General features: G+C 46.6%; 1 long non-coding RNA gene and 1 pseudogene across 1 annotated transcript; one reads left to right on the top strand and one right to left on the bottom strand.

The window, feature by feature from the left end:
* The first annotated feature begins 1,903 nt into the window (after nucleotides 1-1,903).
* Nucleotides 1,904-3,584, top strand: LOC120642866. Its single transcript, XR_005662761.1, has 3 exons — nucleotides 1,904-2,085; nucleotides 2,815-2,870; nucleotides 3,264-3,584. It is a non-coding gene; the product is annotated as an uncharacterized LOC120642866 (long non-coding RNA).
* A 5,571-nt stretch (nucleotides 3,585-9,155) lies between these two features.
* Nucleotides 9,156-11,129, bottom strand: LOC120639896 (annotated as a pseudogene).
* Between the last annotated feature and the right edge of the window lie 14,853 nt (nucleotides 11,130-25,982).

Genomic DNA, 25,982 nt, shown 5'->3' with positions numbered 1-25,982 from the left:
ATGCACACCTGGTTTGGTTTTGTTGCTTCTTACTGCCTGATATTCATTCACATGAAAGATTCTGATCAGCTCCGCCAAAAGAAATTTTGTGATAGTCACAGACCTGGCTTCATTTGATTGCCTGATACAAGTTAAAATACTTTGATCAATATACTTTGTATATATTATTATATTTTTGTTATGCTTCAATTTATATATTCCTATTTGCAGAATCAGTCGTGGAACGCATCGAACGACCCTCCTCCAGACCAGAACTCGCCGGCCGCCCAGTGGCCAACTTGGCCCCACAGACCTGAGCAGTGAGTGCCTTGTAGTACTAGTGTATTGGACTTATTATACGTATCGGACTATATTCTGTTTTATGGACTAGTGTAATGTATCGGACTTGTGACATATGTGGACTATATTCTATGTGATGGACTTGTGTTATGTATCGGACTCGTGTTATGTATTGGACTTGTGATATATGTGATGGACTGTGTTATTTGTATCGATGCCATTCTCATCATTGTCAATCATATGTGATGGACTGTGTTATTTGTATCGATGCCATTCTCATCATTGTCAATCATATGTGATGGACTATAACTGCCTGTAATTACCTCTGCAATCACATATATTTATGTTGTATTTGTATGGAAAAATAGAAAAAAACGAAACAAAAAAAGAAAAATTCACCACTTTGCCGAGTGTTTAAGCCAAAACACTCGGCAAAGGAGCTTGCACAGGTCAGCAACGCAGTCACTTTGCCGAGTGCTAAAGTACTGGCACTCGGCAAAGATTTAAACGTTTGCCGAGTGCCACTTCCTTGACACTCGGCAAAACAAGACATGTGGAGGTACCCTGGCGCGGGGACTTTGCCGAGTGTCCGAGTCGGACACTCGGCGAAGTTTGAAACTTTGCTGAGTGTCTGACGTTAGACACTCGGCAAACCTCGTGACCAGGGTGGCGCCACGTGGCTTCTTTGCTGAGTATCAGGGCACTCGGCAAAACCTTTGCCGAGTGCCCGTATTCCGACACTCGGCAAAGTAAACTTTGCCGTGGGAACCTTTGCCGAGTGTCGTTTGCCGAGTGTTACACTCGGCAAAGACTTTGCCGAGTGTAATATATCCTTTGCCGAGTGTATCTGACACTCGGCAAAGTTTGGAAGTCCGGTAGTGACAGACTCGACTGCATAATGGAAAAGAAACTAAAAATCGTCAGCGCAGAGGATAGCATATACTAACCGGCTGGCCGGCCAATCGATGATGGCAGCTTGGTATGTGTTCGTCTGATGAACGAACTGGGACTCGAATTAAGTACACTACTTGTGGCTTCCTGTGTTGTGCAGGTTCAATGCATATATATGTTCATCTGGGTACTGCTTCTTGGTTCAGGCTACAGTGCTTGTATCAACTACATATATAGCACTTCATGCAGCACTGCGCTTGATATATGATTGGCAAATAAAATTACGGTTAGCACCATCCCAGGACAATGTATAAATAAATTACGGTTAGCAGGAACAAATAAAATTTGGTGCTCACGTTAAGCATTCATCTATGATTGGGAGAAAATTAATAATCCAGGCTTGGGGTCCCTGTTTGTATCCTACTGTCGTGACTCGTGAGGCACTCCCTTGTTTAGTTTAGCATGATGTAGTGTGCTTAGATTTATGGATGTCCATTGCCTTAAAGTTGTGTGTGGTGTGGTGGGTGGGTAGGGGGGGAGTCTTCCATTATTCCACGGGGGGATTCGCCATTCTAGGGCTAGTTTGGCAACACGTTTCCCCGCCGGGTTCCCGGCCTTTTCCCCGGGAACAAAGCCCATGCGGAAATTTTCCACGGCCCGCAACACCAGCACCTTTGGAAGCCTGCTCGGCAGGGGACTCCGGCCCGTCCGAGCCAATTTTCCCCGTGGAATAGCCCCCGGCCTCCGGACACCGGGCAGAGCTCTCCCGTCTCCGTCTCCCCGACCCTCGTCTCGCGCGAGGGAGAGAAGCGCCGCCGCCGCCGCCACATGCTGATCTCCCCATCGGACGTCGCCTCTGCAGCTTTTCCTCCGCCATAGACTCCTGATCCGCAACCACCTCCACCTCTGCATCAGGTGAACCCACCTCCGTCCCCTTCTCCCTGGCCTCCGCTAGGGTTTCTCCTCTCTCACACACCTTTTCTGTAGATCGTGCAGAGCATAGTAGATTCGGTTGAATCAAAGCATAATCGAACTTTCCTTGAGACAAAATCCACATTTGTTCACACAAAATCCACATTTGAACACTCAATCGTGTTCAGTCATAGTAGTGTCAGAAAATAATTTTGCCTCTATGAGTTCTCATAATGTTTGATCATCTGCTGATGAGCAATTTATCCCTATATTCCATTTTTTATTTAAAATTTATTGTGCTAGTTTTAGTGCGGATGGATGATTAACTAGGAAAAATAAGAGTTGAGTTATATTTTCCATGAGCCGATGTATGTCCCCCCCAATGAAAAATCTGGTGTGCTAATTTTATTATAGGGAAAAGAAGAGTTTGATTTTGTAGCACATTTCGGATGACCACTGGTGTGGATTGCTTAGTCTTATAGCTGTATAAGTAGTAGTATTGCTATGATTAACAGATGGCTAACTCATAAACCGCAGGAGTATAGCTTCAAAATTCTTAAAGCGAATGGTGTATTGTACAACCTGCTCTTTTAAGTTAACAGCTGACCTTTTAAATTTGTTGTTAAGTAAAATCATACTGTATGTGTGGTACGAAAAATGCATATGGAAAGCTAACAGCTGACCTTTAAAATCTGAGTTAACATGTCGCTATTTTCTTTTTCTTATTTGCAGTGTACTTGGTGGGAACCAATGCATGATCTTGCACTGGTTTGATGCATCAAACAGAGGTGTGGTGAATTAATTTTGATAGTGCCAATCTAGTTTTAGGAAGTAGTATGACCTGGTTTGCCTATATATACAAGTACAGTTTAACTACATGTATTGTTCATTTTTTTCTGTTGCAAGTTAACATCATCCCTAATCCTGGTATTGTAGAGTCCTAGAAGAAGGCTACGTTTTTTGGCTAATTTCTTTGATTTATATGGTTGATTGCATGATTGAAGCTCATACTTTACTTGCTCATTTAGTTTGTACAATTTTTACATTGAGGAACACATACTCGTATTTGTGAATTCATCTATGATGTGGTCTCGATATAATTAACTTGGTGCTGGATATTTACACTTTATGAACCTTCTGCTGAAATGGCTGAATTATTTCACAATTTTTTTTTATGTTAGCACTGCAGTGCGCTTGGTGGGAGCAATACATGATTTGCGAAAAAAATGAAGTGATGCATATTGTGCTGAATCAACATGGCAGTTTACCAGGCCTTTTGAAGCTCCACACATATGTTCTTTGTATCATGCAAGTACGTGGTATTGTGTGATTGTAGAAATTCTTAAAAATTGTAGCCCTTCTCAATATTGTAACCTCTTTTGCTGTCGTAAACAACTTGTAAGTGTAAGAAGTTGTAAGAACCTATATCTGAACAAGATATTTGTTTTTTTAATATGTAAGGGTGCAGCAAAGTATTATCGAAATTTTGTTTGTGTGCTGCTGGCACTACTACAGATTCAGCCTTTTGTCCCGGTTCCAAAACTGGCTTTTGTCCCGGTTTTGGAACCGGGACAAGGCTTCCGGGACAAAAGCCTTGAGACTTTTGTCCCGGGTGGCAGAACCGGGACAAAAGGTGCCTGACGTTAAAAAAATTTTTGCACACCACGGGATTCGATCCGAAGACCTCTTGCCTAGCGTATGGTTTCATTGCCAACTCACCTAAGTAGTACACGTGACTCAGTATAGAATAACTTCCTTTTGAACTATCACGTGGAGGGGCCTTTTGTCCGGGTTGGTAACACCAACCGGGACAAAAGGGCCTTTTATCCCGGGTCACTACTACAGAATAGGCCTTTGTTCCAGGTCATTTATCCCGGTTACCTTTGGGCCCGGGACAAAAGTTGGCTTTTGTCCCGGATCCAAAGACTAGCCGGGCCAGCGGGGGGACAGGGGCCTTTTGTCCCGGGTGGAACCACCAACCAGGACAAAAGACCCCCCTTTTGTCCTGGTTGGTGGCTCCACCCGGGACAAAAGGTCCAACCCCTTTTATCCCGGTTGGTAACACCAATCCGGACAAAAGGGTGACCCTTTTATCCTGGTTGGTGGTACCAACCCGGACAAAAGGACCCTTTTATCCCGGTTGGTGTTACCAACCCGGATAAAAGGCCCCTCCACGTGATAGTTCAAAAGGCAGTTATTTTTTACTGAGTCACATGTACTACTTAGTTGAGTTGGCAAGGAAGCCATGCGCCAGGCAATAGGTCTTGGGTTCCAATCCTGCAGGGCGCAAATATTTTTTAGCGCGAGGGACATTTTGTCCCGATTCTACCACCCGGGACAAAAGCCTCCAGCGCTTTTGTCCCGGCGGCCGAATCCCGGTTCCAAAATCGGGACAAATAGCCCTTTGGAACCGGGACAAATGGTCCGATCTGTAGTAGTGGGTGGTAACACCAACCCGGACAAAAGGGGCCTTTTGTCCGGGTTGGTGGCTCCACCCGGCACAAAAAGCCCCTTGTCCCCCACGTTGGCCCGGCTAGCCGTTGGACCCAGGACAAAACCCATCTTTTGTCCCGGGCCTAAAGATAACCGGGACAAATGGCCTGGAACAAAGGCCTATTCTGTAGTTGTGTGGTGAATATACACATGTTCTCAGATTTTTTTTTACTTTTTTTTTGATATTTTGAGCATATATTTGTATCTAGAAATTTCTATCCCTTGTCTTTCAAACAGTGGCAGAGAATAAACCCCGGATGTGGATTTCTCCCCACGGAACTGAAGGGGATACCATTTGCGGGGATTACCCCCTTGGGGGTTTCTCTCCCTGGATATCCTTCCCTTTGCTGCCAAACTAGGCCCTAGTATGGAGCATCCTGGTCGCAGCTATTATCTCTCAGGGATTCATCATGTCCCACTTTTTTCTTTTCATTTAAATGCTAACATTTGGGAAATGCCATCTGTGGAGGGGACGATGCTATCCTCAACTCCCGAATATATTCATTTGCTTCGGCCAGAAGCGGCCCTCGATATACTATTTTTGATAGTACGGCAGTGATTAGGCAATGAAGTTGTGCGGTAGCTCATTGGTACATTTTGGTAAAATATAAAAGGATGCTGAACCAATGCGCTGTTGGAATTCAGATAAGCGTAAGAAGGACGACAGAAATCTTGGACATCCAGCCAATGCTCGCTAGTGAAAGAAGTTCAATAAGCAGTATTATCAGGGATTTAGAAAACACCCGAGAAATATTCGGTTTGCGTTGAGTACAGATGGAGTGAATCCGTTTGGTGAAAGCACTAGCACTCACATCACATGGCTAGTGATCTTGACGATGTACAACCTGCTTACATGGTTTTGCCAAAAGAGAAAAATATCTTCTGTTGTCCATCCTTATATAAGGACCCAAGCATCCTAGCATCGATATTGATGTTTTACTCGAGCCTCTGATAGAAGAGATGAAAACTCTATGGAAGGAGGATATCGATATGTTTGATGGTTTTACAGGGCAGACCTTTAATCTAAGAGCTATTATCTTCAGCACCATCCATGATTATCAGGCTCTATTTGTAGGATGGGATGCACGGTTTGCATGGATGAGACTGCATCATCTTTTCTGGAAGGTTCTAGAGAGTTAGTTTACCTTGGGTACAAACACTTCGTGGTTCAAGGACATCGATACTGAAGTAAGAAGTTGTACAACTTTTTTAATGGCAAGCCTGAGTTACATTCTGCTCCAGTAAAAATAGACAGGCACTATTCTTTCAAAATGGTGAGGACCATCTAAGCCAGTTATGGAAAGATGACAAAAAGATGGGAAGAAAAAACAAAAATAAGGCACCTATCCAAGACATACCATTCAAGAAACAAACCATCTTCTACAAGTACTTGGCGTATTAAGATGATCTTGAGGTCTGTCATGCAATGGATGGTATGCACATGAAGAAGAATATGTTTGGTAACACGATTGGGCTCCTTCTGCAGACATCAGCAAAGACAAAGGATGCCTTGAAGTCACATCAAGACCTTGTAGCCATGAAGATAAGAGGAGATCTTCAACCTGTGGATAAAGGGAATGGAAGATATGAACTTCCCTCAGCTTGCTGCAACTTACCCAGGTTAGTTATCAAAGACATGAACTTCCCCCACCAAGTCATTTTTCATCAAACATGAAGAAACTAGTCTCAGTGAAAGACCTCTTGCTATGGGGCTATAACTGCCATGATTGTCATGTGTTGCTGAGGGTGTTCCTTCCTATTGCAATTACAGCAATAGCCAGTATATGTGAAGATGGTAGTTACTCGGTTGTGTTATCTATTCAACAAGATTTTTCAAAAGGTGATCAACGAAGATGAATTGAAGGATCTCTAAGAATTTATTGGGGAGACTATGGCACAGCTCGAGATGTGCTTCCCTCCCGGTTCTTTTGATATAATGGAGCACCTAATGATTCACATGGTCAACCAGATATGTACTCTTGGTCCACTTTACCTACACGAAATGTGGACTTATGAGTATTTCATGTCCCACTGCCGGAAATCCCAAGTATGCCGAGTGCCTGCGGCATTGCCGAGTGCACAATATCGCACATCCGGCAAATATAATCTTTGCCAAGTGCATACTGAAAAGCACTCAGCAAACCTCTGACACTCGGCGTCCTATGGTTTTGCCGAGTGCCGGACGAACGACACTCGGCGAACAACACTGTTTGCCGAGAGCCTCCTTGGGGCACTGGTACTCTACCTCTTTGCCAAGTGCCTCGACAAGGGCACTCGGCAAAACGTGTCACGTGCACCTCACGCACGCAACACGCGCCCATTGTGCCCGTTACTGTTGTGGGCCGTTATTCTTTGCTGAGTGCCGCCACAGAGCACTCGGTATTTAATTAATTTGCCGAGTGCCTACACAAGGGCATTCGGCAAACTGGGTCACGTGCCGTGCACGAGCCCGTTACCTTGGGAGGGCCGTGACGCCCGTTATTGTTTGCCGAGTGCCTAATCTATTGCACTCGGCAAACTTGGTCACGTGCCGTGCACGTGCCTATTACCATAGGAGGGCCGTCACGGCCATTTTTCTTTGCCGAGTGCCAGAAGTGGGGTACTCGGCAAAAATCGTGTTTGCCGAGTGCTTTTACCTAGACACTCGGGAAAGCGACCATTTTTCATTTTCTAAAAAACGGCTTTGCCGAGTGCATTATGTTGACACTCGGCAAAGAATCAAAGTTTGCCGAGTGCCATATGGAAAGCACTCGGCAAAGAGTGAAAGTTTGCCAAGTGCCCAGAAGCTAGCACTCGGCAAAATTTGAATCTTTGCTGAGTGCTTTCCTTGTGGTGCTCGGCAAAGTCCCCCGTTCCCACCAGTTTCGCTCGTCCCGTTTACTGTATGACTGTCCCATCCCGTCCCGTTCGCCCGTCACATTTCCCGGACGACCGTCCCATTCACTTTTTGTTGCCGAGTGCGACCTGGCACATGGCAACACTTTGCCGAGTGTCCGAGAAATAGCACTCGGCAAAGCCTGCTTCGCCATCAGTTTAAACGCCGTGAGCTACACTTGGCAAAGTTGTTGCCGAGTATTTTCTGGCCTTTGCCGAGTGTTTATGGCCCTCAGCAAAGTAGGAAAGTCCGGTAGTGTCCATTCTAAACTGGCATATTAAATCATGCTTACCCTGAGAGGTCCATGATAGAGGAATACAGTACTGAGGAAATCATCGAGTGTTGCCTAGGTTACCTATGATAAAGTATCCATTTGTTTGACCGCGTCCCGCACTTTTTGGGAGGTTGGAAGGGGTTGGCACATTTGGGAGAAAAAAACATTCATTGATAAGGATCTTAAAGGTTTGTAACAAACACATTGTAACAACTTGTTACAAAATAAACACTGTGTAGCAGCTAACAACCAAACAATTAAAGTTTCTTAAAAATTTACAGCAACACATTATTTGTTACCTTCTGTGACCAATATCTCTCAGGAATGAATTGACCCTATCAGGTAATATCGGTCTCCCTAAAATAATACTCATGACGGGCGTACGCTTCTTGGTTGAGGAAGTCTGTCATAATCCAGACAACAACGCTCGTCAACTCACCGCCGCTGCTGAGCATCTTGGCGTGGGATTCCCTGCTGCATCGATTGGCTGCATACACCAGGAAATCGATCCAGATATCGAGGACCAATTTCAACACGGACTTGCTTCCTTTGTCCTTCTCTTTGTCAAGAAGTTATTTAGCAACTTCATTAGCATAACAGAGGCGAGGGACACTATGGCTGTATTTCGGCCTCTCCTTGTTAACGGCATTTGCGATCTCATTTATGTGGCTGCGTCGGTCGGGCGGCTGCGCTGGACTGCTGGTCGTCACGCGCGAGCGCCCGCGCAGAAGGTATCCATGCCATGAGCCGCTCGCCCGGCCCATCACCTGCCTGCCTCTCGTCTGCTCGTCGGATGGCCCGGCCACCAGCGCCGCCAGCTGCTAGGTTTGGAGACTTGGAGTGGACGATTCAGACTTAGTTGGTAACAGCCGAGCAGGAGGGGATGGGTGGGGGAGCGCTCGTGAGGGCCTTGTCGCCTCGGGCTGCCTCGCTGGGCCGCGAGTTGCTGGTTGGCGGCCGCGAATGCTAGGCCACGGGCTCGCACGAGTGAACTTTGGGCCGGCGATGACTAGCAGACTAGGGCCACTTCACCAAAATGTCAGATGAGCCACGAAAAAAATACTTAGGTATAAGAGGTTTTTTGGGCCACGCCTAGGGCCCTGGTCCTAGTGGCCCTAGCTCCATATCTGCCCTTGCATTGATTCTATGTTACATATGAGCTACACATATAGATGAGTAAAGGATTATAACGAGGCGTTAATGTTGACTTCGGGAATTTCCAGATTTGCCGGTCCAGTCATTCGGAGATATTTATAGGGGTAGGGTTTGTGTACGTGTGTTCATAGGAATGAGTGTGCGTGCGTGTTGTGAGCGTCTGCGTTGTACTGTACTAAAAAATGAGCTACACATATAGATGAGTTAAGGATCGGAATCCCACCAGTCACTCGAAAGATAGACAACCACGACTATGGTTGCATTTCCCGTGCCAGACTAGCTTGTTGCTACATGCTGTATGCGCAGATAGTGGTGGAAGTTTTCAGCCATGAGCCACAGGATGGTCGTCAACTCGGCGCCGCTGCTGATCTTCGCATGGGACTCCCCGCTGCAGCGGTTGGCCGCGTAGAATAGAATCTCAATCCACACCTGAAGCACCACTTTCAAGATGTTGTCATCCTGTTTCTCGGCCAGTTTATGTGCCAGACTGATCGCGAATGGTAGACGAGGAGTCTTGTGCGAGAATGGTACATCCCTACTACCGTTGTCGTACAGCACCATAGCAAGCTTCTCCCTCTCAGCCTCGTCGCTTAGGCCGAAAACTCTCTTAAGCAAACCTGCTTGTCCATGGCCATGAGATCTTTCACTGTCCAGGATTGAGCCGCTCTTGTTACGCTCACGCCATACTTTGGCCATGTCGTCGCAGGTCACTTGGTACAGCCTGTCCAAAGCAAGCCCTGGCAGCATGTAGGGGTGTCTCACAAGGAGGAACATCATGTAGTTGGATATTGCCTCGATCGCCCTCACTGTCTTGTAGTCGTCCTCCACATGTGCCACATGAGGATGCCCTCACTGAGCTCGATGCCGAGGTACCATTCGAGGTCCTTGTGGTTGGCCAGTGCTACCTCACCCCAGCTTTTTCTCACAACGCCTATCGTGTTGACCTGTTCTGGGCTCTTATGTCGCACATGTTTGTGCAGCAACTCCTTGACATGCTCCGAGATCTCTATGGTCCGCGAGTAGTGTTTCTTGTTCCACCACTCCTCGAGACCAAGCACCTTCATCAACCAAGCAGCACTCGGACCACTCGTACCGCGGCTGCAGAAGCGCAGCATATTGTACTGCCCCACGGTGCCTGCCACCGCCTTGCGACATTATTGAAGGTGACCAAGCGGCGGAGGGACACAACCATGCGGCGAAACCGATCCCATCTTCCTCTGCACAAGGCTGCATGCTTAAGCCAGCTCCAGCGCGTAGAGTACAGGAACGTAAGCGTCCAGCTCGACCCAAGAGCGCCGAGCAGCGACGCCAGCTCCAGGAAGAAGGCCCCAGCCAGCAAGGTGTAGGTGATGGCGATGTCGACCTGGTTGTGGCCATGTTTTGCACTGAACCAAAACATCAGGAACGATGAGACGGCGGCGGCCAGGGAGAAAACACGGATCAGGTAACCTGACCAAGTGTGGATCACGGCTGCCTTTGTGTAGAGGATGTCATACAGCAGGGACAGCTCCATCTCCACCAGCCTCCACATGGTCTTCCACCCGTATTTGAGCAGCCTTTTATCGGCCGTATCAGGATCGACGTCGACCGAGGAATCCACTGCTGCGCGCAGGCAGATGTGGAAGACGGAGTGCGCGCGTCGTAGGAGGACCTCTTCTTCCTCTTGGAGAAGGTCCCCTCTCAACACCTGGGATTGGGAGAGGTCGACCTCATCGTACTCGGGGTAGACATAATGTTTTGCTGGCGGTTTCTTCCTGAGGGCGCTCCGGATGCTTCCAAGGTTGCCGTACTTGAGCACCCATGTCCTCTCGCCGTACTTGAGGACGCCTGCCACGAACATGAGGATAGCCGGCAACAGGATGATGGCGGCGGTGTGCCTGTAGAGGACGTATGCGGCGCCAAGGACCTGCACAAGGAGGGTCAGCAGGTGGCGCTGCCAGAGGTTGTTGTCCTCGAGGGCGTAGGCGGTGATGTTGTCGGCCCCCCCGAGATGGAGCAGCAGGAAGGGAGCCCAGAACGCCACCAGCTGGTGATCGCGTGGCGTGCTGCTGAGGGAGAGGTGGCCCAGAGCGTAGATCGCCGTGGAGTCGGCCAGCTGGTACGCCACCAGAGGAGGAGCCTCAGGACGGTGGGCGCCTTTCGCCGGCGGATCCCGGCGAGGAGGAGGAGGACGACCTGCAACGTAAAGCTCAGCAACACCAGGATCTGGATCGCCCACTGGTTCCAAAGGTCAATCGGCCATCCACCCATATTTGTCTGTCGCTACTAGATACTTACCTCCGATACGGACACCGATCCTACAGGAAACTCTAGGTGATGAATGTGAGCAACTAATTATGCAATACGAGAAGTATAGGCGCACGATCACAAAGTGGCAGTGGTAACTTAATTACAAACTTCCAAGGGATCGGAGCAGCTAGCGCACACCAGTGCGTGACTCGTAATAAGTAACTAATACGTAGCAGCAAGTGGATGGTGTAGGAACATGCACTGAACTTAACTGACAGTCACAAGAACGGGATACCTATGACTGTACTCAATTTCAGTAATAAGAAGCCACTGAATTTCGCATCATGCATGTGCTTACTGCATTTGCATGGCAGCTAGTGCATGTGAGTAGACGTACGATCTTGCATTTTTCAGACAAACCAGTCCTTTTCTTTTCATTCATTTATGTGTGTGTGAGAGAGAGACAGGGAACTCATAATTATGCAGCTTAATTAACGGTAGTATATACACTTTGAGCCGGCAGATTAGGTACATTAATTGATAAGTACAGTCCCAAAGCATGTGCTCACTACCAAAACCATCGTAATTGCGAGTAGTTACGTGATCCGATCGATCTAATCATGTATGCCGCCTGACAGTGCCAGCTACAAGCAATAGGGGTGGTATTACGTACGGACAATAATGCAATAATGGTCACTATTACAGCACTAACAACCAGAGGCAAGGCTAGATGCAGAAGAACCCAGGTGCACCATCTTATCGTATTCCTAGCAACTCTACAATCCTCAAGTAATTCACTAATAAATTGTCACACCCGGTTTTAAAAACAAAAATAAATGCATCTCATATGTGCGTCAGGATCAAGTTTACACATGTATGATAGACATTAAAAGTGAATATATCACAAGATAGTGTTCAAAACGTAAGCAAGAGAGAGTAAATAACTTTATTACACTCCGATAAATAGACACAAAGGTCTTTATCCTGAATGAGTACTGCAGCAGCGGCTTCCTCCACAGGCAGTTGACTGGTGAACGCACGTCTAGAACTCCTCGAAGTCATTGTTATTCTCCACTTCAATATTCTCTTCTGAACAGCATTTAGGCAAGGGTGAGTACTCTTATGGTTGATACTCGACAAGTGGGGGAAAATGCATGTCCATCAAGAGAGGCTAGGGTTTATAGCGGTTAACATTTATAGTTGGTCATATTTTATTAGCGAGCACCTATTAACTAGATATAAGTTTATACCAACCCACTTTAGCATAAAGGACTTATCATTATATCAAAACCATAGAAACCTCAGGTTAAATTATTCTTCAAGTTTGATTATAATATGAGGGTCCAAGCCGCTCGTAACCATGAGCACGATTGAAATATCAGTTTTACACACTGCAGAGGTTGAACACTTTCACCATAACTCGTGTCACCTGATTTGCCCGAGGTAGCTAGCCTCTTAAACACTTCCTTTGGTGAGTGGCAAGGAATTCACTACGAAGCCTTTACAAAGACACATAGAAAACTAATGACCCACTAGAGTTTCAGTACAGGAGTGGACCATAACCCTCCCTAAGGTTAGCACCTTAGCAAAGGCTGCTACTCCAAGAGGACCGGGCTATACCCCATCACCGACCCCTCCTTGCCCTTTTGTTAAGGCCACCAGTTAACCACATGCCTAATTAATCGGCTAAGGTCAGAGCCATGTGATATTGTGGTTGTACTGTTTTCTTGAGTGGGTCTCCATCTTCCAATAAAACATCATGATCTTGTAATTAACAAAGATAAAAACATAAAGCATGTTTAATATTTCTCAAAAGTTCATTATATCGACATCCCAAGATAAAGCATCTAAGCATTTCTACCCAACAAGATTTATTAAACCCGGTGTTCAAGGTTCCAAAATAAAAGACTAGGTAAATCTTTAATAGGTGACCCATCAAATTTATGCAATAAAGACATAAAGTAAAGTGAATTTTCAAGCTATTATTAGGACAAAAGGTGAAGTGTCCCCTCATAAGAGAAGACTTAAATGTGTTACAAACATCAGTCCCAGGAGGCTGATGACACATTTATTACATCATATGGTTCATTACCGTACAACTCTACGCGGTAGTGACCAGAGAAGCGCCACTATCGCGAGGATTACAATCCATACACACGCAACGATATTAAATATAAAAAGAAAATCATCAGAGTCTTGCGCCATGCGGTATCTCTTGCGGGTGACCCAAATCCACAGGCAAGGCTGGGTGCAGGACAGTACCCCTACTCAACGTCGTCGGGTACAAAGTCTGGACCTTCTTCTGTAAAAATAAAGAATGGGGTGAGTACAAACGTACTCAGCAAGTCCAACCACACCCACGGAGGGGGTATAAACAGAATATCATGCACATGGTAAGTCAAGGATAGGCTAGGTTTTGATTTCCGGAAAGCAATATTTTATGCAGGGGTTCGTTTGAAAGAAAGCATTTTTAAAATCAGTTTTCTTATACCGAGTAACACCAAGGGTTGATCCGCACAGGATCCAAGTTTTAAGACTGCTACCGGGCTCCTCATCCGCCGTAGCACACGGCACAACTGCCGGATACATCTCCAAAACAACTCACGCCAAACCATCCCAAAGTAAACACTAGTTGTGAGACCACACCGTAACTCGCCCAGTACCGTGGGCACGGCTATTCGAATAGATTCTTAACTTTGCAGAGGTGTGCAACTTTACCCACAAGCGGGGTACCGCAACTCGATCACCTTAGTGTCGGTGCAGATCCCAACAAAGCCATTACCCACCTTAGCTAGGCCTGACTAGCCATCACGGGATGCACCAAGGGGTCATCGATCTTTCACCTAGGTTTAACCGGGGCATAAGTCAATCGGGGCTTATCCCTTCTCCTTAGTCACCCATTGCTCTCAGCTCTCCTGATGGCTATCAGACTAACTAGTGGGATTTATGCTAAGCCGTTGCCCATACAACGGTCGAGTGGTTTGCACGATAGTGGAGTTAGGTGAGATGTAACACCAACTCGGTCCTTAGGGGTGACAAGATGGATATCTCCCTTCCTTGCCCTGCCACACCGGCACGAGCACACCAAATGGCAAATCACACTGAAATGCCATCCATCCCGTCTAGACTCATCTTTCGAAAATCCACTTTTATTCCTTCCCACACACACCTTTTCTTTATAAAACAAGTTGTATAAAGTAGCAGGTCCTAAGCGTTCTAGTATCGATTAACATCCAAGCAAAATCAGACATTAATCTAGGTAGTCAAGGAATGGTTATCACAAATCAAGGGGTGACTATCCAACCGTGTTTTCATGCAAGCAAAACATATGCAATTTTGTAAAACAGACCAATAGGATGTGTTTATAAAAACTAGGACAAAAGCATGCATCAAAGGATGGGATTGAACTTGCCGTCTTCAAAGCCTTCGGGGAGGTCTTGTCCTTCGGGTTCGGGGTCGCAGAACTGCTCCTCGTTTGCTTGCTCGTAGTACTGCTCGTCAACGGGCTTTCCTTCGTTCACCTCGTTGTCTATGACGCATGCAAACAAGCACACAATCAAGACACAGAAAAATAAAAATTTATCGTTGAGGTCGAATCAGAAACACATAAGATATGGAGTACGGAGTAATATTTTCGAGCAGTTTCCTAATGGCATGGTCAAAACTAAGTTATGAAAGTCGTGGTAAAGTTTCGGGTTGATCAGAGTTATTTTGGTGCATGAAATGATAGGTCAGAGGGTTAAATAAGGGTCTAGGGACCTAATTGAAATTAATCTTGAGAAGGCAGGGGCCTGTTTGTAATTTTTGGAAACATCTGGGTTATTCTGGGAGGGTCAGGGGTCTTTTTGGGATTATGTTTTTACTAGAGAGGGGTTTATTTGCGAACATATTAAAGGGTGGGGGCATTTCTGTAAAAAGGCCATAAGAGTGGAGGGTTTCCTTAACAAATAAAGGGGAGGCTAGGGGGTTTTGGGCAAAAAGCCCTCTCTTCTTCCTCCCCCTCACGCTGGGAAATAGGGGAGGCGTAGGGGGGGGTGCCAGCGGCTCTGGGATCCGACGTCCCAGGCCACGGTGGCGGCCGGAGAGGAGGGGGAAAGGGGCAGCGGGGTGCAGGGGTTCGATTCCCCCTCTCACCTTGGCCTGAGGCACGGCGAGGAGACAGGGCAGCAGGAGCAGGTGGCGGCGGCGCTAGGCGGTTCCGGTGGCGGCGCTAGGGAGCTCGGAGAGAAGAGGCACGGGGTTGTGTAGCTCGGAGTCGGGGTCGTGGAGCTCGGGGGTGCCCCTCGGCCCCTTTTTATAGGCGGTCAAGGCGGTGGAGGTGGGAGCAGGGCGGTGGTGGCGGCCGGCGGGCACCGCGGGGCGCCTTAATGGTGTTCGGCATCGCGACGCGGCGGCTCGGGCGGCGAGGCTCGCACAGATGATGCGACTCCTCGGGCAGTGTTGGCGCTCCTTAAGTACCCATTTTATTATACAATTAGAAGTTGTTTTGGTAAATTCTTCGGGATGATTCATGTACTAACCCGCGACTTGGCACCCGAACTTGACCGTTTTCGATTTTGTCCTAGATTTTGGAGCATGTTGTATTTTGACAGGAAATTGGACAATTTCGGAGATGTTTAGACGCATGGTTACAACTGGGCTAAAATGAGGAATAAGAGGAAGATTCAACACGCAAAAGATGGGACCGAAAGGGGCCAGAAAAGGCCCAGGCCGGACGGCCTGGAGTCGTTGGGCCGGCCGGCCTAGCCCTTTTCGGAGTCCAATCGATCTCGGTTTTCTTCAGCGTAAAGTATGTGTCAACCCTAATATGTGTTTTACCAAAACCGCCGACTATATCTGCCTATAAATACCCCGAAGCCGCCGTCAAAGAGGAGGCATCGTGGAGAGCATCTAGGGAGATCGCACAGATCGCAGAGAAAGAGCATCCAGAGATACATTCGAGTTAGACACAAGAGAAAGGCGACACCGGAGGCCTCATCGTCCCTCGGCGCCGCTGCAAGTTGGAGGACAGCAAGGGATCCATCCCTTGCCGGAGATTTCGTCACCATGATCGACTACGCTTCGCTTAGCTTCATGGGGGTAAAGTCCTCGTTTGTTCATGGGGTTGTAAGGAGATCTTAAGTTGTAAATTGCCGAATCCTTTATGAGATTGATCTATCACGATTCTTGTTGATGATGCTTTGATGCCTAATAGTTCGCGACTTGGCTTTGGGTTTGCTTTGCTCTTGCATGGTTTACTTAGATTACATCAACTATCGTGTTCTTGTTGATTCGTTACCGATTATCCTCGTGTAGTGACAGTATGCGGGAGGGAAAGGTTTTGATCTTGGAACACACCTTTGGTAGATTAGATCCGTTCTTCGTTGCTTGGCGATTACATCTCTAGTGATCCTAGACCCTATGGACAAATGCTCTTCATATCTTGCGCACACATCTATCATTGCTCACTAGTCTAGATTAGATTAGATTGGTTAGATTAGATATATTTCACACCCAAACACTCAATATAGATCTTTTACCAACATCATTAGTGCTTAGTTAAGCATAGTAATACACTTGTTCCGTGGATTGATAAACCTTGGGGGAATACTCTAAGGGAAAAGCTACACGATCCGTGCGCTTGCGGTACGTAAATTGGCGCTTTAAGAAGCGTCAACAAGCTTTTCTGGCGCCGTTGCCGGGGAACAAGCGATTTTGCTACGTTTAACTTTGTATTAATTTTGTTGGTTACTAACACCTAACCTTTTCCCTAGAAAATTTTTGTTTTCTTGTTTTTGTTTTGATTGTCTAGATGGGCCATCTCATTCAACACGTGGAGGAAGGAGAAAAATCACTAAGGGATTATGCAAGCCCGCGATCGGAGGACTTCGACATGCAAAAATCAGATTCGGTGTTGCGAGCCACCGAGTACGAGATCAAGCCTCAAATCATCAAGATGGCAGCGGCAAACCCCTTTAGAGGAGATGAGACGGACAACCCATATAGACATATCAAGTGGTTCACAATGCTATACAACACGGTACAACAAGACGGAGTTCCGCTAGCTTGGTTTAGATGGAATCTTTTCCCATACTCACTTGCGGAAGAAGCGAGAAGATGGTTTGCACTTGCGTCCTTCGAGGTAAAAGGAAATTGGGATGACTTGATGAAGAAATTTTGCGAGCGGTTCTTTCCGTTAAGCAAAGTTCAACACATTCGGAAGCAAGTGATCAACTTCGCGCAAGGAGAAGAAGAAGGGATAGATCAAGCATGGGATAGATTCAATGGATTGATTGAACAAGGACCGAAGCTCGGATTTTCCGGTGAAGTACTCTTGCATACCTTTTATTTTTCCCTAACCCCTGAGTGCATGCAGTTTGTTCAAATGTGTGTAGGAGGAGATCTCATGGAGAAAACACTCACGGAAGCCGCCCAACTCCTACAAAAAATCAGCAAGGGTGCGGCCATGCGAAGATATTGGGAAAAACGATGTTCGGCAAGCTCCGAGGAAGAATCTCAAGTACGGGTGCTTGCTGGAATTTTCAGAAAAGAGGCATCGAAAGTGAGGGAAGAACAACCGAAGCATGGGAAAGTCATAGAGACAAACCACGATGAAGAAGCATCGATCCGGAGTGCAACAAAAGACGACCCGGAAAAGAAAGGAAGAACCATGGGCACCGCCAAATCGCTAAGGGAATTCGAGCAAATGGATTGGATACCAATTGACTTCAGAAGATTGTTCGACAAAGCAAGACCACATCCAAATCAGCGAGGAATAGCGAAGGTGATAGCGGAAGACTTCCCGCCAGATAATCACACGGGATATACATTTGGCAAGGAATCGGCCGGTGATATTATTCGGAAACTTTTTGAAGAAAAAGAGGAAGAGATTGACTTGGACGAAGTGCTGGAGATCAAAAGGACCCTGGGAGTGAACTCGGAATCGTCACCCTATGCGCACATAGCCCAAGTATATGCGATTGGAAGCGATCAAGGCGAAGGTAACCCATTACCCACACCTCGTGTTGATTGCATGATAGAAGGAATAGAATGTTGCAATGTTTTATGTGACGTTGGCGCCCATGTTAGTGTGCTGAGTTCCAAGGTTTACATTGAGCTTTTTAACAAAACATCAAACCTAGATGCCACAATCATTAAATTGATCATGGGAGATGGTAGATTAATCAAACCGCTAGGAGTGCTTAGAAATCTAAATGTTGCCATACAGGTAAAAAAATTCCTATCGACTTTTTTGTGATTAATTCTAGTGATGATGAGCATGAAGGCATAATCCTTGGAAAACCCTTTCTCAAATTAGTAAATGTTGTTCTAGATGTTGGAAAAGGGATTGTCACTTTTGATCTAGATGGAGAGAAGCGCTCATTCGAATTTCATTCAAAACCGTCTTTTGCTGCACCTCTACCATTGACAGAACTTCTCCAAAAAGATGTGGAATACATCTTCGATAGTGATTGTCTTCACGCATTTCGAACACTCAAGCAATCCCTCATAAGTGCTCCTATCATGCAACCTCCGGATTGGAATCTACCTTTTGAAATCATGTGTGATGCAAGCGACTACGCCGTAGGAGCCGTTCTTGGACAAAGGAAAGAGGGGAAGGTAAATGCTATCTACTGCGCAAGCAAGACTCTCAATGAAGCCCAATTCAATTATGCAACAACAGAGAAAGAATTGCTTGTCGTGGTATTCGCCTTCGAAAAATTCAGATCATACATAGTAAACTCTAAGGTGATAGTTTATACCGACCATGCGGCAATCAAGTATCTCTTGTCCAAGAAAGATGCTAAACCATGCTTGATTCGATGGATCCTATTGCTACAAGAATTCGATGTGGAGATATGGGACAAGAAAGGGGCAGAAAATGTTGTGGCCGACCACCTATCAAGGATGAACCATGGAGATGATGGAAAAGAACCGATCGAGGATCAAATGAGAGATGATCACCTATATAGAATTCTCGACAAAGATAGTTGGATGAATGAAATAATAAGGGCAATAAAAGGGATGCCCTTGGATCACTTGGACAAGAATGCAAAGAGAAGAGTGATCACGGAAAGAAGAAAATACTATTGGGATCCACCATACTTATATAGGTATGGAGAAGATGGAGTCCTAAGAAGATGCATACCAAGGGAGGAAGGTGAAGAAGTTCTAAGGAAGTGTCACTCGTCGGGATATGGAGGACATTATGGGCACTTTAGAACTCAAGCTAAGGTATGGGCTAGTGGATTCTATTGGCCCGAGATGCATGAAGATGCGAAAAGATTTGTTTCAACTTGTCCGGAATGCCAAAGAACGGGGAATATCTCGCAAAGGAATGTCATGCCATTGAACTACAATTTGCAAATAGATCTATTTGATGTCTGGGGAATCGATTTCATGGGACCATTTGTGAACTCACATGGATTTGAGCATATATTGGTGATGGTGGACTATGTTTCAAAGTGGGTTGAAGCTATGCCATGTCGGAAGGCATCAACGGAGGAGTCCATAAACATGATTAAATCGGTAATCTTCCCTCGATATGGCGTCCCGAGAATCTTGATAAGCGATGGAGGAACACACTTCACGGGCAAAGACTTTGGTAAATGCTTGAAGAAATTGGGAATTGAACATAGAGTGTCCACGGCTTATCACCCCCAAACAAACGGACAAGCAGAAATTTCGAACAAGCAATTGAAGGACATTTTAAAGAAGACTGTGGTAAAAGGAGGAAAAGATTGGTCGAAGAGACTAGATGATGCACTATGGGCATATCGTACGGCACACAAAACCCCGATTGGTATGACTCCTTATCGATTTATTTATGGAAAAACATGCCACTTGCCGGTTGAGCTAGAACATAAGGCGTATTGGGCAATGAAGGAAATGAACTTTGATGCGGAAGCTGCTGGAATTAAAAGGAGAATCCAAATAAGCGAATTGGAGGAGTTAAGATTGAAAGCGTACAATAGTGCATCAATTTCCAAAGAAAGGATGAAGAGATGGTATGACAAGCGATTACAAAACAAGGAATTCAAAGAAGGAGACAAGGTCCTACTCTACAATTCAAGATTCAAACTCTTTGGCAAAGGAAAATTACAAAGCAAATGGGATGGACCATACGTCGTACACTCGGTTTCACCCATGGGAGCGGTGACAATCATGGATGCGAAAGGTGACCAATATGTGGTGAACGGACAACGACTAAAGGTATTCTTGGAGCCCGACGTCATGCCCCTTCATTACATCGACATATACACCATGGAGGAGGAACCGGAACGTCAAGCCTAACGACGTTAAGCAAGGTAAGTTTGTAAATATTCTCTTTTAGATTTTATTTTCATAGTTTTATTTCTATTCTGGACGAACTTTGAGTAAAACATAGGCTTCTAATTTATTGGTGTGCACCTCGAAAAAAGTTGGAGTCCAGGGGGCTGAAAAACCCCCTGGGCCGGCCGGCCCAACACCCCTAGGCCGGCCGGCCTAAGCCTTCCCGTGTGCGAATCGGTCTCGATTTTTGGTAGGTGCGAGATAAGGAAATTTCAAACCTGTGCCTTATAGATTTCGCATGCCAAAACCGAAGATATTTTGGACTTCTCGTTCAAGTCTTTTCGGGATATAAATAGAGGCGCGGGTTAGATCTATTCTCTCATACTTTTCAATCTACACCACCACCTCGTGAGAGACTTTGACAATGGCCGGTCCAGCGAGCGCAAGAGCCATGGTTGCAGCAATGGAGATCGAGGAGAGGGGTTGGACGCCCGACACCCCGATGCCAAAGACGCCTAGCCCCATCTCGGCAACCGGTGCGCAGCCCCTCCTTGTCGAAGCAAAGCGATGTGAAGCGAAAGCCCCTCCGAAGAAATTCAATACTCAGGCAAGGATGAGCGTCGGAGGGAAGAGCCTTCAATGGTGCAACAAGAAGTTAGCTCAAGCCCAAAAGGTGGTCGTCGTCATCAGCAGCGATGAAGACGAAGGCAAGAAGCGACAAGACAAAAAGCCACCCGCACCTAGGCGTTCCTTGCGCCTTCTCGGAGTTAAAAGGAAAGACTACGTCAAGCACACCCCGGAGCCGAAGGATTATGCAGGGGGGCGGCAGCGATTGGGAGAGCATCATGAGCCCTGGTTCATGGGGTGCCACCGGTCGTGACTACGATGATGATTGGCCGGGGTGGGCCGAAGAGGAGAGAAGGGAGGAAGACGACCCCTCCGGAGGTGATAGCGGCAAGAAGAAGAAGGACGACGACGAGCCCGAGAACGACAGCCCCAACCGCAGCGGGCATTACTCCGGGTGCTATTTCAAGTGCCGCAACGAAATCGCGGATCTCCACGCTACCATTGATAGGTGCTATGATCGAATCGTGGCAATGGATCGAAGGATGGACGACATCGAGAGCTTGGCCGAAAAAGACTATAACTTCCTTGACCGCAACATAAGGAAGTTATTCGGGATGGTCGGAGATCTACAAAAGCAAGGAGGAGGGCGCCCGAGATGCAATTGCCCGAGGTATCGTTGAGGCTACCGACGAGCGTGACACCCGTCTTTTATATCATTGCGACGAGGACGCCGCATAATCTAAGCATGGGGGGAGGTGTGATGACTCGTAGATTGAATTTTGGTCTTTGTTTACTCGAAAGTTCGTCGTGTGAGTGTGCTTGTGAGAGTCATAGTCTAGTGTGAGTGTGCTTTATTTTTTGCATGTGTGAGAGTGAGTCTTAAATTAGCATTGAGTCATGAAAACAAAAGAAAAAGAGTCTTTGTTTTTGTTGGATCGTGCAATTTTATTTATACATTCAGTTTTACTTTATTTTCTTTAAAGCAATTGTTCATGAGCGTTGTTATGAAAATTATTTCGTATTTGTGGAGCTTAGTAAATTATTCGTCCATGTTAATATCCACACTTGAGCTTTGATCTAGTGCTTGGTTTTGATTACGCTTGCGAGTAAGGCATGATTTGGAGGACTTTAATTTCATAAAAATAATAAAACCCTACAAGCATAAGGTTGATCAAGTTCTTGACAAGTCGAGAGTAAAAATCCTAGCATCCAAAAGCTTTATTCGTTCCACCATAAGTATTGGATGTACATTGAGTTGAGTTAGGATTTCTTTCTCTTGGGAGTTTTAATTTCGAGCAATGATTATGTCCGTATTTTTCATCTCTGAATTGCTAGCCACGTCAATATTCGGTAATGAGAATTTCTCATTGGAACAACTCATGAAATCTACCGGATTCCAAAACCCGAACCCGAGATTATCCTGTTTATTATCGTCTTCCTTGACCACAACCCAATTGAGAGGATATGTTCTGTTTCTACGCATGATTTGTATAAAACATAACTTTGGGATGAAGAAAGGAAGGAGTACTGGAAAGACGGACCGAATCCGACCTGGGAAAGCCCCAGGCCGGACGGCCTACACCCCTTGAGCCGGCCGGCCTAGGCCTCTCTGGTCTCGGTTCGGGCTCTAAAAATTTAGGGAGACAGTTTGGATATTTGCCTATCTATGTTTTATAGAAAGTGTCCTATGAAAAGGGTCGGAACAGAGAGAGAAAATTCAGGAGAGAAAAAAAAGAGAAAAAAAGAAAAAGAAAAGAAAAAAAATGTATGAGAAGAGAAGGAAAAAATAAAGGAAGGGATTCTATGGTTAGAGAAGTGCAAAGAGATATCACCTTGTTGTTTGAGAACAATATCCTCAATTCCAACCATGTGCAATCCGACAATGAGGACGATGCTTGTGCCTTGAAGTCAATCTTTTTGTATGCCTTTGCACATGTCCACCATTCTAAATCTTCTTACCCTTGAACCCTTTACACTATGGATAAACTCTCATGATCATTGGCTCGGAAGGTAAGCAATCATTAGAAGGTTTTCTTAATTTGACAATATATGTATATACTTTGCTAAGCCTCACCTATAGCCCCACTTTATACTTAAGAGACTTTCGGGAGATGAGAACTTGTAAATAAAAATAGGATAGCCACTTATATTGAGAGACATGAAAGGACTTGTGCAAGAATTTTTGGTCTAACCTTTGTTGCAGGGTATTTTGTTTCTTAAATAAAAAAAAGAGAAAACCTCCAAGGATGGCAAGAAAAGCAAGTGTTGTCGATATTCGAGTTGCTGGCTAAAGGTAAGAGTTGTGGAGTAATATTGGATGAGTTTTTAAACACTCATGATATGATTATCCTCGCTGCTCCTCTGACCTTTGTTTGAAGAAATATTGTTAGACTTGTTTGCATAAGTAAATTTTGCAGTTCAAGAACTCTTGAGCAACCCATGGAAGGATTTGATGATTTGATTTGCTCGAGGACGAGCAAAAGCTAAGCATGGGGGGAATGTTGGCGCTCCTTAAGTACCCATTTTATTATACAATTAGGAGTTGTTTTGGTAAATTCTTCGGGATGATTCATGTACTAACCCGCCACTTGGCACCCGAACTTGACCGTTTTCGATTTTGTCCTGGATTTTGGAGCATGTTGCATTTTGACAAGAAATTGGACAATTTCGGAGATGTTTTGATACATGGTTACAACTGGGCTAAGATGAGGAATAAGAGGAAGATTCAACACGCAAAAGATGGGACTGAAAGGGGCCAGAAAAGGCCCAGGCCGGCCGGCCTGGAGTCCTTGGGCCGGCCGGCCTAGCCCTTTTCGGAGTCCAATTGATCTCGGTTTTCTTCAGCGCGAAGTATGCGTCAACCCTAATATGTGTTTTACCAAAACCGCCGACTATATCTGCCTATAAACACCCCGAAGCCGCCGTCAAAGAGGAGGCATCACGGAGAGCATCCAGGGAGATCACAGAGATCGCAGAGAAAGAGCATCCAGAGATACATTTGAGTTAGACACAAGAGAAAGGCGACACCGGAGGCCTCATCGTCCCTCGGCGCCGCTGCAAGTTGGAGGACAGCAAGGGATCCATCCCTTGCCGGAGATTTCGTCACCATGATCGACTACGCTTCGCTTAGCTTCATGGGGTAAAGTCCTCGTTTGTTCATGGGGTTGTAAGGAGATCTTGAGTTGTAAATTGCCGAATCCTTTATGAGATTGATCTACCATGATTCTTGTTGATGATGCTTTGATGCCTAATAGTCGCGACTTGGCTTTGGGTTTGCTTTGCTCTTGCATGGTTTACTTAGATTACATCAACTATCGTGTTCTTGTTGATTCGTTACCGATTATCCTCGTGTAGTGACAGTATGCGGGAGGGAAAGGTTTTGATCTTGGAACACACCTTTGGTAGATTAGATCCGTTCTTCGTTGCTTGGCGATTACATCTCTAGTGATCCTAGACCCTATGGACAAATGCTCTTCATATCTTGTGCACAAATCTATCATTGCTCACTAGTCTAGATTAGATTAGATTGGTTAGATTAGATCTATTTCACACTCAAACACTCAATATAGATCTTTTACCAACATCATTAGTGCTTAGTTAAGCATAGTAATACACTTGTTCCGTGGATTGATAAACCTTGGGGGAATACTCTAAGTGAAAAGCTACACGATTCGTGCGCTTGCGGTACGTAAATTGGCGCTTTAAGAAGCGTCAACAGGCAGGCGGGCGTGGGGTAGGCGGCGTTGTGCCAAGGTTGCCGGTGTTGTGCGTGCTCAGGGCGACGGCGCGTGCGGCGAGGCAGGATGGGACGCGTCGGGCAGGCAGCGACCGGTGCAGGCGGCACTGTGCGGGCGTCAACGGCGGGCAGTGTGCGCGTGCGCGCGGGCGGGGCGGCCGGGAGTTGAGTGCGCGCGGGTGTGCGAGTGTGGTGCGGGAGAGGCGGTGTGTGTGCGTGCAGGCGGGCCAGTGCCGTGGCTCGATGTGCCGCGGTGCGGTGAGAGCGTGCACGCGTGCGCACGGTTGGCCTGGGCGCGAGGTCGGGGAGCAGGGCCGGTCGGCGTTCGCGTGGGTGGTGTGCGTGAGGAGAGGCGTGGTGCGGCGTCGTGGTGTGCGCGGCGAGCGCGTGCGCGTGGCCGAGAGCATGGGCGAGTGGGCGGCCGGTGCGCGAGCTGAGCAAGGGCAGGGCGTGGGCACACGGGCAGGGAGAGGCTCGGGTGTAGCGGGGGTGCGGGCCAGAGGGAGGGGAGGCGCGCGTGGGAGGGGGCAGGCGGGGAGCGGCTCGGGCAGAGCGCGCGGTGGCGAGCTGCACGGCAGCGTGGGGGGGTGTGCGGCAGAGAGCAGGGAGAAAGAAGAGAGAGGGAAGGGAGGAGGAGGAAACAAAGAAAAAGAAAATGGAAAATAGAATAGAGAAAAGAAAAGATAATGGGAAAGAGAGAGAGAGAAAAAAAAGGGAGGGTGGGATTCGCGCCGATCGCGGTGCCGACCGCGACTGCACGCGCACACGCGTTGGTCGGGCGTGGCGCGGTGGTCGGTGGTTCGTGACGCGCGGCACAGGAAAAAGAGAGGGCTGCAACAGGGATTGGACATCGGGATGTTCGGAACAGGGAAGGCTCCCGAAATATTAGGGTTAGGGCTTTAGGGAAAAACTGGAGCTCAACGATGAAAACGGTTTTTTGAAAATATTAAGCGTACGATTTGATTTGGTGAATTTTTGGGATGTTACAAAAGGGAATATACTAGGGGAGTTGTCCACTTTCCTTTCTTGCCAAACTGTTGTGTCTCTTCCTCGTACTATTACTCTTGATCTCCCTTGAACGGGGCGTTGTCTACACGATCACACAAGCAAAACATACAACAAATAAGAAATAGCACAACAAACAGTAAAAATAGGGAAATATACGATGATAAAGATGTTGTACGTGTTGCAAGGATTGCGTAAGCACAAGAATCGCTGAAAATAGAGTTAGAACAAAAAAGATATAGCTAAAACAAGGTTCAGGGGCTTATATGTGAAGAAACAAAACTCCCAGGGGTTAAACTGAAAGAAACTAGGAG

Source organism: Panicum virgatum, chromosome 7K (assembly GCF_016808335.1).
Source record: "Panicum virgatum strain AP13 chromosome 7K, P.virgatum_v5, whole genome shotgun sequence".
Taxonomy (NCBI): Eukaryota; Viridiplantae; Streptophyta; class Magnoliopsida; order Poales; family Poaceae; genus Panicum; species Panicum virgatum.
This window is presented reverse-complemented; position numbering and strand designations above follow the sequence as displayed.